The following is a 13,022-nucleotide window of genomic DNA, read 5'->3' as shown; positions in this document are numbered from 1 at the left end:
GACCTAAGTCTATAAAAACTCTAGAAGAGAGCACAGGCATTAATTTTTCTGACATCAGTCATAGAAATATTTTTCTAGATATATCTTCTGAGGCAAGGAAAACAAAAGCAAAAATAAACTATAGCGACTACATAAAAATAAAAAGCTTCTGCACAGCCAAAAAAAAAAATCAAAACTAAAAGACAACCTACTGAATGGAAAAAGATATTTGCAAATGACATATTTGATAAAGGGTTACTATCCAAAATATATAAAGAACTTATACAACTCAATGCCAGAAAAAAGTCCCACAAATAATCCAATTAAAAATAGGCAGAAGACATGAACATTTTTTCAAAGAAGACATTCAGATGGCCAATAGACACATGAGAAGATGTTCAATATAACTCATCATCAGAGAAATGCAAATAAAAACCACAATGAGATATCACCTTGCACCTGTCAGAATGGCTAAAACCAAAATTATAAGAAACAACAAGTGTTGGTGGAGATGTGGAGAAAAAGAACCCCCATGCGCTGTTGGTGGGAATGCAAACTGGTACAGCCACTGTGCAAAACAGTATGGAGGTTCTTCAAAAAATTAAAAATGGAGTTACCATTTGATCCAGTAATTCCACTACTAGGTATTTACCCAAAGAATACAGAAACACTAATTCAAAGGAATACATGCACCCCTATGTTTATTGTAGCATTATTTACAATAGCCAAGATATGGAAGCAATCCAAGTATCTGTCAGTAGATAAATGGATAAAGAAGGTGTGATATACACACACACACACACACACACACACACACACAATGGAATATTACTCAGCCTTAAAAAAGAAGAAAATCTTGCTATTTGCAACAACCTGGATGGACCTAGAGGGTATAATGCTAAGTGAAATAAGTCAGTCAAGGAAAGACAAATACCATATGATTTCACTCATATGTACAATTTAAGAAACAAAACAAATGAATAAAAAAAAAGAGAAAAACCAAGAAACAGACTCTTAACTTTAGAAAACAAACAGATGGCTACCAGAGGGGGGGGTAGATGGGGTGGGGGTGAAACAGGTGAAGAGGATTAAGAATACACTTGTGATGAGCGCTGAGTAATATACAGAATTGTCAAATCACTATATTGTACACCTGAAATTAATATAACACTGTATGTTAATTATCATAGTAACAGGCTATAAATGAAAAGTCACATGAGCACATCAATAAATGCAGAAAAGCATTTGAAAAAATCCAACACCTATTCATGATAAAAACTCTCAGTAAACTTAGAAGGAAACTTCCTCAAGTTGATAAAGAACAGTACTTAATGGTGAGAAATTAGAAGCTTTCTCACTAAGATCAAGAGCAAGGCAAGGAACTCCCCTTACCCTTCCCTTTCACCATTGTACTGGAAGTTCTAGCTAATAAGACAAGAAGAGAAAAAAGGGAACGGAAAGGAAGGGTATACAGTTTGGGAAGGAAGAAATAAAACTGTCTTTGTTCACAGATGATCATCTGTGTAAAGAAAAATGTAAGAATAAACAACAACAAAATAACCTCCTGGAACTAACAAGCAATTATAGCAAGGTTGTAGGATACAAGGTTAACATACAAAAGGCAACCTGTCTCTGGCATAACAGCAATGAACAAGGGGAATTTGAAATTAAAAAATAAATACCATTTATAATCGCACCCCAAAACGCTTAAGTATATAAAGCTAACAAAATCTGAACAAGATCTCTACAGGGAAAACTATAAAACTCTGATGAACAAAATCAAAGAATTAAATACATGGAGAGATACCCTATGTTCATTGATAGGAAGACTCAATATTGTCAAGACGTCAGTTCTTCCCAAACTGATCTATAGACTCAATGCAATCCCAGCAAATTATTTTGTGGATTACCAACAAACTGATTCTAAAGTTTGTATGGAGAGGTAAAAGGCCTAGAACAGCCATAACAATATTAAAGAACAAAGTGGGAGGACTGACATTACCCAACTTCAAGATTCACTATAAAGCTGTAGGAATCAAGACAGCATGGCACTGATCAAAGAATAGACAAATAGATCCATGGGACAGAAGAAGGCCCAGAAACAGGTCCCCCATAAATAGTCCACTGATCTTTGACAAAGGAGCAAATATAAAACAATTGATTTAGACACAGACCTCATACCCTTCACAAAAATTAATTCAAAGTGGATGACAGACCTAGCTAGAAGATGCAACACTATAAAACCCCTAAAATATAACACAGAAGAAAACCTAGACGCCTTGGGTATGGCAATAACTTCTCAGGTACAACACCAAAGGTATAATCCATGAAAAAAAAATTGATAAGATGGACTCATTAAAATTAAAAACTTCTGTTCTGTGAAAGACAATGTCAAGAGAATGGGAAGATAAGCCACAGGCTGGGAGAAAATATTTGCAAAAGACACATCCGATAAAAGACTGTTATTCAAGATATACAAAGAACTCTTACAACTCAACAATAACAAAATAACCTGATTTAAAGATGGGCCAAAGACCTTCACAGACACCTCCCCAAAGAAGATACACAGATGACAAATTAACATATGAAAAAATATTCCACATCATATGTCGTCAAGGAAAAGCAAATTAAAACAACAAGATACCACCACACACCTATTAGAATGACCAAAATCCCGAATACCAACAACACCAAATGCTGGTAAGGACACGGAGAAACAGAAATTTTCACTTATTGCTGGTTGGAATGCAAAATGGTACAGCCACTCTGAAAGGTAATTTGGTTGCTTCTTATAAAACAAAATATACTCTTACCATGCCATTCATCAATTGTGCTTCTTGGCATTTATCTAAAGGGGCTGAAAACTTATGCCCACACAAAAACCTGCACATAGATGTTTACAACAGCTTTCTTCATAATTACCAAAACTTGGATACAAGCCATGAAAAGACTTGGGAGAACCTTAAATACATTATTACTAAATGAAAGAAGCTAGCCTGAAAAGGCCACATACTGTAGGATTCCTACATTCTGAAATAGGCAAGACTATTCCAGAGACAGTAAGAGGGCCAGGGGTTAGGGGTGGGGAGAGATGAATAGGCAGCAGCACACTGTGGATTTTTAGGGCAATGAAACTTCTCTGTATGGTACTATAATAACAGATATACGTCCTTATACGTTTGTCCAAACCCACAGGATGAATACACAACACCAAGAATGTAATGTAGACCATGAGTGTGTGATGTGTCAGTGGAGGTTCATCAATGACAACAAATATCCCACTCTGCTGGGGGATGTTGATAATGAGGGGAAGCTATGCATGTGTGGGGGCAGGGGGCATATGGGAAATCTCTGTACCTTCCTCTCAATTTTGCTGTGATCCTAACACTGCTCTTAAAAAATAAAGTCTAATAAATAAGTAAATAAGCGATCACATATATAGATGTATCTGTGTGTGTGTGTGTGTGTGTGTGTGTGTGTGTCCTTTCCTCACTTTCAAAATAGTTGAAAGGATGAGTGAAATGGGTCAACAGGCCCCAGATAGCAGCATTTTCCTGTGTGCCCAGGAGTTAGCCCAGCCCTACCACCACTTGGGTAGAGCTCGTGCCAGGTTTACTGAGCACCTTCCATTCAGCACTTGCAGCCCTCGTTGCAAAGCCGACCCTCGGCTCCTCTGAATTCTGAAACGCTATCCACTAATATAAACCATTTCTCTTGTCAAAGGGCCTGGAATGATTGTTTATTTCACGTCTATTCTTCCTCGGCGTATCTATAGCCAGACTGACTTCGCCGCCCTCAGATTTCAGCATTTTTATTCTCTGAGGCCAAATTTACATTGGTAGTTAATAATATCCTGGTTTATTCTGACCAACGACACATATATACCTCTCCCGCCTCTCTGCACCCTAAATGCATCCTACACTAACTTTATTGTCACTATTTCCTGCTGTCAATCTCATATTGGAATAGGCCACATGGCTTTACTTTGTCATGGTGAAAAGTTTATCCTGCAAATTTTCAGTTTCTTAGGTCTTCGTGAATGGCTGTGCTACTCTCATGTGTGCTTCTAGGCATCTCCAGGGCTCTGCATTTTAACTTCATACATCTAAAAGCATCTGTACAGAGATAATATTAATGTTATTGCAACAGACAGGCAGAGCCTCATTGCTCTCTGCTTTGACTGAAAATGCCTTTTCGTAGCGAAAATGTGCAGACATTGGCATTTTTGTGTGAGGTCTGAATGTGTGTGGGTCCAGCCATTGGCAGCAGGAAGAAATAAGACACAGCTGCCAGATGGTTTGGTTTAAAAACAAAACAAAACAAAACAAAAAACAGTCAAATTGGTGATCCACAACCATTAAAATTATTTTCCCAAAGGAAAATATTCTGGAGCTGGGAAAAACTCCTAAATGCACTCTCAGTTGCTTGGCAGAGTGGGGGATCTAAAGGTCACTTATCTCTCCAAAATAGCTACTTACCTAAACATGTTGGGTGTTTTAAATTCTGCATATAACTGCTGATCATATTCAAATTTTTTAAATACCTGATTTAGAATTCTGAGTAGGAAGGTAGATAGTAATAGAAAGATAATTGGAGTCAGAGTTAGGTTCTAATTTCCACTGCTAATTGATTATCCTTAATGCAGCCCTAAGCCTCAGTTTACTGCTCTGTATAATGGGGATAAAAAATATCTGCTCTGACTAGGTCATAGCCATAGATTTGTTTAAAGATCTTGTAATAAAAATGCATGGGAATGAACTCTATAAACTACCTAGTACTACAGAATCTAAGTTGTTGCCATAATACTAAAACAAGTTCCTGAAAAAATGACAACTTCATAGGAATCTATGAAAAGCCCTGGTAGAATTAGCAGACCGGCTTTCTGCAGATCATCCACATTGCAACTTTGATTTTGTTGGTTTGTTAGCATAATTCTCCTTATGCTGTTTTCTCTATTTTTAGCCCCAATCAACCCTAGAGCAGAGTTGTCTTCCAGTAACAAATAATGTTTAGGAAAAAAATCTGGCACAAAACAATGGCATTTTAAATTTTCACCATGCACACTGGCAACAAGAATTTCAGTAGAAAATAGTTTACTGTTGTCACATTAGTTTATATGACAGTGGTGGTTATGCTGAGACAACACTGCTTCTTCACTTTACACTTCCACTCAGTGTTTCCATGGGGTCCTCATTGATCCCCAGCCTGCCTTCCCACCAGCCCCTGCTCCTTACTGTGGATCTGCTCACTCTAAGCTCCTTGAGGTCAGTGACCTCCTCCCTCTGACTTCTGGGATCCAGATCACTTTCTCAAGTGCAGTAGGAATGCGGTAGAAACTTGCTGCATGAGTGAGGGAGGATGACACATCTCTTTTCCTCAAAGGCCCACAGACTGGGCACCTGGGTGGCTCAGTTGGTTAAGCAACTGCCTTCGACTCAGGTCATGATCTCCGGGTCCTAGGATCGAACCCTGTGTGGAATCCTGCGTTGGGCTCCTTGCTGCTCAGCAGGGAGCCTGATTCTCTCTCTGCCCTATCCCCCTGCTCATGCTCTCTCTCTCTCTCAAATAAATAAAATCTTTTTTAAGAAAAGCCCACAGACTAAGCACTGCTGGTGGAGGCAACAGAGGGAGTCAAATCCCACATCTGGTCATGACTAAACTCAACATCCCCAGATTCCTGTGCCCACTAAATGCGACGATTTTTTTTTCCTAAGAAACAAAGAGTAAATAAAATGGAATGTCATCTGCCCTGAATGATGCTGTTCTCAAGGATGAGGTTTCTCTATGACCTCTGTACCACACACTATGGAACAGCAGTGTTCAGCAACATTTTCAAATGCAGAAAGGAGCAGGTACTTTGCAGAGGTCTACAAATTACTACAGAGAGCACTAAAATATTGTCAAATCTCTATTTCTAAGCTATTATCCCATCTCAAACAGAAGAAGTTCATGTTTTAACAAAAGTTTGCTATAACCACTAAGTGAAACTACAACTCTGTAATCTTTAACTGTGTTCCTCATTAGGTCGTAACAACTAGGGACGTGTAAGTAACGATCATGACTTTTGAAAGAACCATGATATTGAGCAGCCATGATGATGAAACTGTGAGGTTATAATATAAAATAAGTTAGGCTCAGAGCATACAAACATTTCGATTAAAAACATACAATAAGAGATACTGGCCCAGAACTCTATTTCTCTAGTTGATCTTTCACCATTCATACTATTCAGCCTAACAAAACCTGGGAGTAATTGAAGAAAAATGTGTAGTACTGACATCACAAGAACTGAAGTCAAAATATGTAGGTTCTGCTCCAACTTCCACCAGACTCTGCTCTCTTAGATCCAGTCTGTTGGTATACATTGCACTTTGTGGGTTGGTGTGGGGTCGAAAAAGGTTATGATAGAGAGTGTAAATTTTTATAAACTCTGCATTCCCATTCTGTTTTTAAAGCATGGTTTGCAAGAAATGGATTGAATCAGGAAACTGGCTTTTACTTTTGCTCCTTTTGAAGGCTGAGCTCTTCACACATACTTTTATTTTAATGACTTTATCCAAACAGGCATTCGTGACCCCAAACTATGAGATCACTGCAACACAATTACCCACCACATGGATAAAGCGTTCTCTTCAGGTGTATGTTATCACTAAGCTTTCTTAGGCACTTGATGAAAGTAACTTCAGACACACCTTAGTTTTGAGGACAAGCTGTGGCACGATCAATAAATAAGCAAAATTTTAAATATGGACGTGGAGTGATGGAATGCCTCCCAGCTCCCGTACTCAGACGCTGAAAGCCCAGCCAACTTGGGCAAAGGCAAGTAGCTTTCCAAGGCAATTGCTAAGCCTCTGTATCTGGAGGAACCAGCCACCTAATGTGAAATTCTTTTCATCTTCCCTCCACACTCCTGTGAAAACCAGGAGGATTTCTGAAAGGTGCAGAGATTCTCAACCGTTGCAACGAGGCGGCTTTCTTCTAGCTCGAGCGCATGAGAGGAAGAACAATTTCACGTTAACCATACACACAAGATGACAGGGAAGAAGGCCAGCTGATGGCACAAAATACATATGCAAACCCTCCCTTGGAAGCATGCTTTTCACTATCTTGTACAAAGTTAATGGAAACCAAGGAACTACCATTCCAGAATCGTCGCCCCTTTAATCCTTAATAACCAAATAAAAATGGGCAGCCTGTATTCAGGAGCAGCTCTAGCAAGCAGATCTCCAGGAGACAAGGCTCCCTACAGACTTTCCCTTGATCTTAAAGCTTAACTTGAAACATTTATATGCACGGAGCACCTGGCCAGGAGATGTGAGAAGTCTTTTTTTTCACCTTGGCTCTATTTCTTTCTTTAATAATAAATTCTCGGCTTTCTTTCTTTCCCTTCCTGGAAACTAATTTCATTCTAAATAATGTTTTTTGTTCTTTCTTAACAGTTTAAGAAAAGCAAGACAAACTTGAAAACCCCCCATTAACACCCATCAGGTTCTCTGCCTGCCGATCAGTATCATCTTTGCTTCAGGGAAGATGAGGCAGAAGTCAGGGCAGGTTAATTCCAATTAGGTTGAGAACTTCTTTTGTTTGAATTCAAAGGACTCAGGTTAACCTATTAGCAATTTCTTATCAGCTGGCTACACAGATCTTCCATCTTCACACACCTTGCCGGGGGGAGAGGTGACGAGCTCAGTAACGTGATGGCGCCGTCTTAAATCCGCAGGAGTCGGAATTAAGGTCAGATGTTTGAGGAGGAAAAAGCCAGTCCCGAAATGGTAAGGCCGTCTGGGTCACGTCCTCGACAAGGATTCAAGGCATTTGCTAGTGAAGACACACACAGAGTCTGTGATAAAGCCTTTCTCCCAAACCAGGTCAGACCCAGGAAAGAAACCATACAGCTACTTTGAAATACATGTATTTCAAGAAAGGAGTCCTAGTTCCTAAGTATCCTCTCTCTTTCCTACTTCATCCTATAAAGTATGTTTCAGGAGACTCACCCAAAGACCCACACAATACAAAAGGATACAATAAGTCATTGAAATTGGCGCAAAGGGAGAAGCGGGTGAAAGAGCAAATGCTGACTGAAGTATTCCCTCCTGGGTGGCTTCCGGAAGGTGGAAGGTACAAGCTTGCTTTATAGATGGCGGACCTAGTCCAGGGCCTGCCATCGCCCGGTGAGGGTTCCGTCCCGCAGCCTCGCCTCCTCTCAGCCCACTCTCTACGCCCCCGAGTGATGCCTCTAAAAAGTAAATCGGATCGAGCCTCATTCCCACTCACAGCACGGTGATGGCTTCCTGCTGTATTTAGGGTCAGGTCAGAATTCCTCCCTGTAGCATACGTGGCCCTCGTGACCTGGCCCCTCACTGCTCTCAGCCCTGTCTCAGGGCCCCCTGCCACTCTGCTCTCCGGCCACACCAAACCTCCCTCACCAACTCCGACGTGCCCTTCCCTGCACAGCTTGGCCTCTCCACTGGGTGAACTTGCACTTAAACTTCCTCCAGTTCTGGGTTCATCTCCAGTTCACATGCTCCTGACACATGCCCCCGCCCCTCCTCCCTCATCATGGCATCTGTCACACTTGACTAAAAGAGCTTGTTTTTGCTGGCTGGTAACACCCTCTGACAATAGGAACTGGGTCTAGGTTGCTCTGTGTTTTATTCCCAGAATCTAGCAGAGTGCCTGACGTATTATTACCGTTTAACTGTATGTTATTGTTCATTGCATGAATAAATAATAGTAACAATAACTCACATCTATTAAGCATTTACCAGGGGCCACAAAAGATGCCCAATGTTTTACTTTCATTATCTTTATGAGAAAAAAAAACTATTCTTCACAGTAAAGCAGATTATGACCATCTTCATTTTACAAGTGAGGAAACCGAGGTTTCTCGTGTAACCGTGGGTCCTAAGGTACCAGCCTGATTCTCAGGTTTGAGCTCTAACCACTATCTTATACTGCCTTTCTAAAGATAAATGATACTTCCTTATGGCCTAAGCAAAGAAGGAACAATGCTCAGTTACAAGATTCATAGCATCTGAAAAATAACCCAAAAAACATGCACCAACTTTTGGGGAGAATCATGGTTTTTCCTAGCTTCTGAAACTTAAAATATTTCTTGCTTGGGTTATATCAAGGCATTTCCACTGGGAAATTTTTTGTGGATGGCAGCCTGGGAATCCCTTCAGGGAACAGAAGAGCAGATTTTCTGGAGCCTCTTCCTAGAAGGTCCCTCAGTACATGCCAGTGGCACCATATAAAAGCCTATTGACAGGGCACCTGGGTGGCTCAGTGGGTTAAGCGTCTGCCTTCGGCTCGGGTCATGGTCCCAGGGTCCTGGGATTGATCCCCGCATCTGGCTCCCTGCTCCGTGGAAAGCCTGCTTCTCCCTCTCCCTCTGTGATCTCTCTCGCTCTCACTCTCTCAAATCAATCAATCAATCAATCTTAAAAAAAAAAAAAAATACGAGATTCTGTTCTCCACCAGGCAGACTACACAGTTCTCTGCTGATCTGGCTTAAACCAACGGGTTAGTTAATTCACCAAAGTCAAACTCAGCAAATATTCATGTTGTTACTTCAAGATCATTTTCCCCTTGAGAAGAGAGAGGAAGCGGACAGCTGGTGGGAAAGGAAGGCAAGGGCTGGTAACCCTCTGTGACCTGGCACAGTAATGATGCGTGCGCAGGGAAACTGGCTTGGCCTGCTTGGCTCTGGCTGCGGGATCTCTGAGAAAACCAGCATCTGGGTCCAGCTTCCTCTTCGGTGACCTGGACACTCCGCTACCGCAGGTCCTCTCTGCTCTCACGTTCCCTCCGTTGTGGGTGGCCACTCCCCTCGGAAGGTGCCATGGTCTGTGGTTTTGTGTAGAAGTTAAAAGCCCACTGCCCCTCTTAAGAGCTTGGATATGTTTGGGTCTTGGTCATCAAAGCTCAGAAAGAACTAACCAAGGAATTCAGGCTCCCTGCTCCTTACTGTCTGCTGCCACGGAGGTGAGAAGCCCTCAGCCACAGAAAATCACACACACACACACACACACACACACACACACACACACACACAGACTTTTTCTGATGGGTATAACTGTCCACTTGGGCATCCAGTGCCATTTGCACCCTAGCTTTCTGTGTCTGCCAGAGTCTCTCTGAAACAACTGTGCCTTTACCCATGATTACTGCTCTGTCCCTCCCTCCCTCGGAAGCATTTCCCCCTAAAACCCAGTTACAGTTGTTTTACTGCAACTACTCTACAGCATTGTGAATGGAAATCTTAAGATTCTGTGAAGAGAGAAGTCCGTAAAGGAGAGCACATTTTCTCTTTAATCACAACATTGTAACATCTCAACAAAGTCTGTTATATATGTGTCTTTTCCTCTTAAAGCCATGCATCTACGCATCTGGTTTTAAAAATACACACTTCTTGTCTTGCACACATTTGCAGTTATTCCCAACCTTTACATTACCCTCATAAAATGGCTCTGAAATGGGTAAACAGTAGAAAGTCTCTGAACAAACAGACTCCCTTTTCCCATGAAGACATGACGGAAAAAAAAAAAAATACATGAAAATCTGAAAATTCTAGGATAAGAGAGGCTGGAATCTTTAGACTATTTCCAACCTGCTTGTTTGTTTTTGAGGGATTTTGTAAGTAAATGAGTCTAATTCTATCAACTGGGAGAGAATAAAGCTGTCTACTTATAGGACATGCAATTTTATTCTTCCTGTTAGCCACGATATTTACAATTCTACAACAGTAGGTTTATACTATATTTCTACATATGATTTTCAGTATTTTATTCTGAATTTCTTTTAACTCAACACTTACTAGGTATCTAATATCCTCTTATTTCCAGTTAAGTCCTCCATAGATGAGGGAAATGGTAAAAAGCTCAAAACCATTCAAAAGAAAAAACTGAACTAGTTGAGAAATAAGTCCAAACTTCAAAAGCAAAATGATAAACATGTAAAAAAAGGATTTTGGTGTATTTGTCTTGACAAAGAAAAGGGACGTTTTATATTTTTCTAGTAAGAAAGAAAAGTAGTCACCTTAAATTTGTGAAGGGAAATTCCGGTTAGACTTCTAAAGAAAATTATCTTATGTGTTTGAAAGGCAATTATGTGTACAGTCTATGGGGGGATCTGAAAGTCAGTAGATTCTCATCTTGGGAAGGGAGGAGGCAGGCCTCCAAAATGGAGAAATGCAGTTAAGGATTTCTGAAGATCAGTTCCTGCCAGGCCTATGGACTGGCAATTCGCCCAACATTTAGTAAATAGCCCTTACTTAGTGGAGGGTGGCCTAGTGCTTGAAAAGGATATGCACGTCTCTCATGGTCCCTGCTCATCGGTACATACAGACCTCAAGAATCTTTGGTGATAAATTAATGCCAAGTGTCTCACTTAAGCGGCACAGCCCCCCTTCCATTAGAGGCAGGTAAGGTGAGGCACCATTTTATTTTTTTTTTAGCAACCAGGTTTAAAAACAAAAAGAAAAATTGTCCACGCTCATCCCAAAAGTTTTCGATAGCTTGTCAAAATAAGGGACAGTGGAAGCATACAACATAACAAAATGCAAACACCAAACCTAGTCCTTCGAAAAAACTCCTCAGCGTTCCCTACGTGGTTCAATCACGCTGCTCATTAAACAAGTCATTTTAATACTCACTGTCAGCCCAATCTTCCAGGTGCCAGGATTTCCTTTTGAAGAGAGAAGGTACGCTGTGGGCCAGCTCCTTAGAGAGGTAAACATATGGAAACAAGGACAGGCTTTTCTGGTGCTTAGGATCTGGCACCTTCTAAATTTAGAGCCCTCCCTCTCTCTCTTTTTTTTTGGTTTAAAATATTTTTTAAAAATTTATTTTAATCTTTCAGTTTGCACAGAAACAAGGTGCTGTGAAACACACCTCAAGTGTCTTTTAAAAATTAAAACAGGATTGATTTGTAGTGTCAGTGATTCGTGCTAATCAAAATCACTGACAATTTTTCAGGAGGGAAGAGAGAGCACTGCTTCCTTTTTCTGTTTTGATGTAAATCTGAATACTTTCCTACAGATAATCCTCTTGCATTTTTTAAAGGAGAGAAACAGGGAATAAAATTCTCGGAAAATAAATGTTTATTCGGACCCACAGATGCCTCGGGCTGGGCCTAGATGGACGAGCAGCGCTCCAGATCCCTCTGCTGGCCCAGCTCAGGAGGCGCTTCCTCTGGAAGTACAGGTCCAGAGTCCTCAGCCTCTAAGTTAAAACTTGCAGGGAGAATGTTCTGTTTACTCTGTTCCTCTGCCAAGGACCAGCACTGGCATGCAGGGAGTGGTTAAGTGTGGACACCACTTAGGACAAGAAAAACAAGCATCCGCCCAAAGGAGGATTCCTCTAAGTTGTGTATCTACTCTGAAACCAATGCATAGTTCAATTCATGTGCCACTTTCCGACTGGTCTTTTTTTCTTGCCATTGTATTTTAAAAATTAGAAGTGACTTCTAATATATGCGGATCTTTTTGTCTTTAAATTCAAGGATTTCTTCACCAGAGAAACAAAAAGAGACAGAGGAATTTAACAAAGCAGTAAGATTCCCAGAAACTTGCCTTCTAGCAACAAAAAGTCACATAAGTACAGTTTGGTGAGCAGTATATTTGACACTTTGAAACTGGTGAATCATGTTATGGCATCTTAGTGTTCTTTTTTCTATGAAAACAAAATTGTTCTATAGTGGTTTTAAAAAGTATCTGTACTTTAATTTTAAACACATTCTAGAAAGCACCATCCTTTTCAAATCGTTATCATGAGGACCTTTATATAAACCCATGAATTGACACCAGAAAAGGATGGTGTTCTTTTCTAATCCTAGTCACCATGATATTTTTAATGTCCAAAAAAAAAAAAAGATGATATTGGATAAAGGAAAAAACTCATGAGGTCAGTTGATTCAAATAGGTCAAGGCAAATAATATATAAATAGTGATTAGCTGGTCTCAAACTATAACATTAAACCAAAAAGTAAATAAAGACCCAGAGCAAAAAAAAAAAAAAGAGAGAGAGAGAGAGACCCAGAGC

This window comes from Eumetopias jubatus, unplaced genomic scaffold (assembly GCF_037043125.1).
Source record: "Eumetopias jubatus isolate StellerSeaLion01/CBP00866 unplaced genomic scaffold, mEumJub1_p1.0 scaffold_2, whole genome shotgun sequence".
Lineage (NCBI taxonomy): Eukaryota > Metazoa > Chordata > Mammalia > Carnivora > Otariidae > Eumetopias > Eumetopias jubatus.
Note: the sequence above shows the minus strand (reverse complement) of the source record.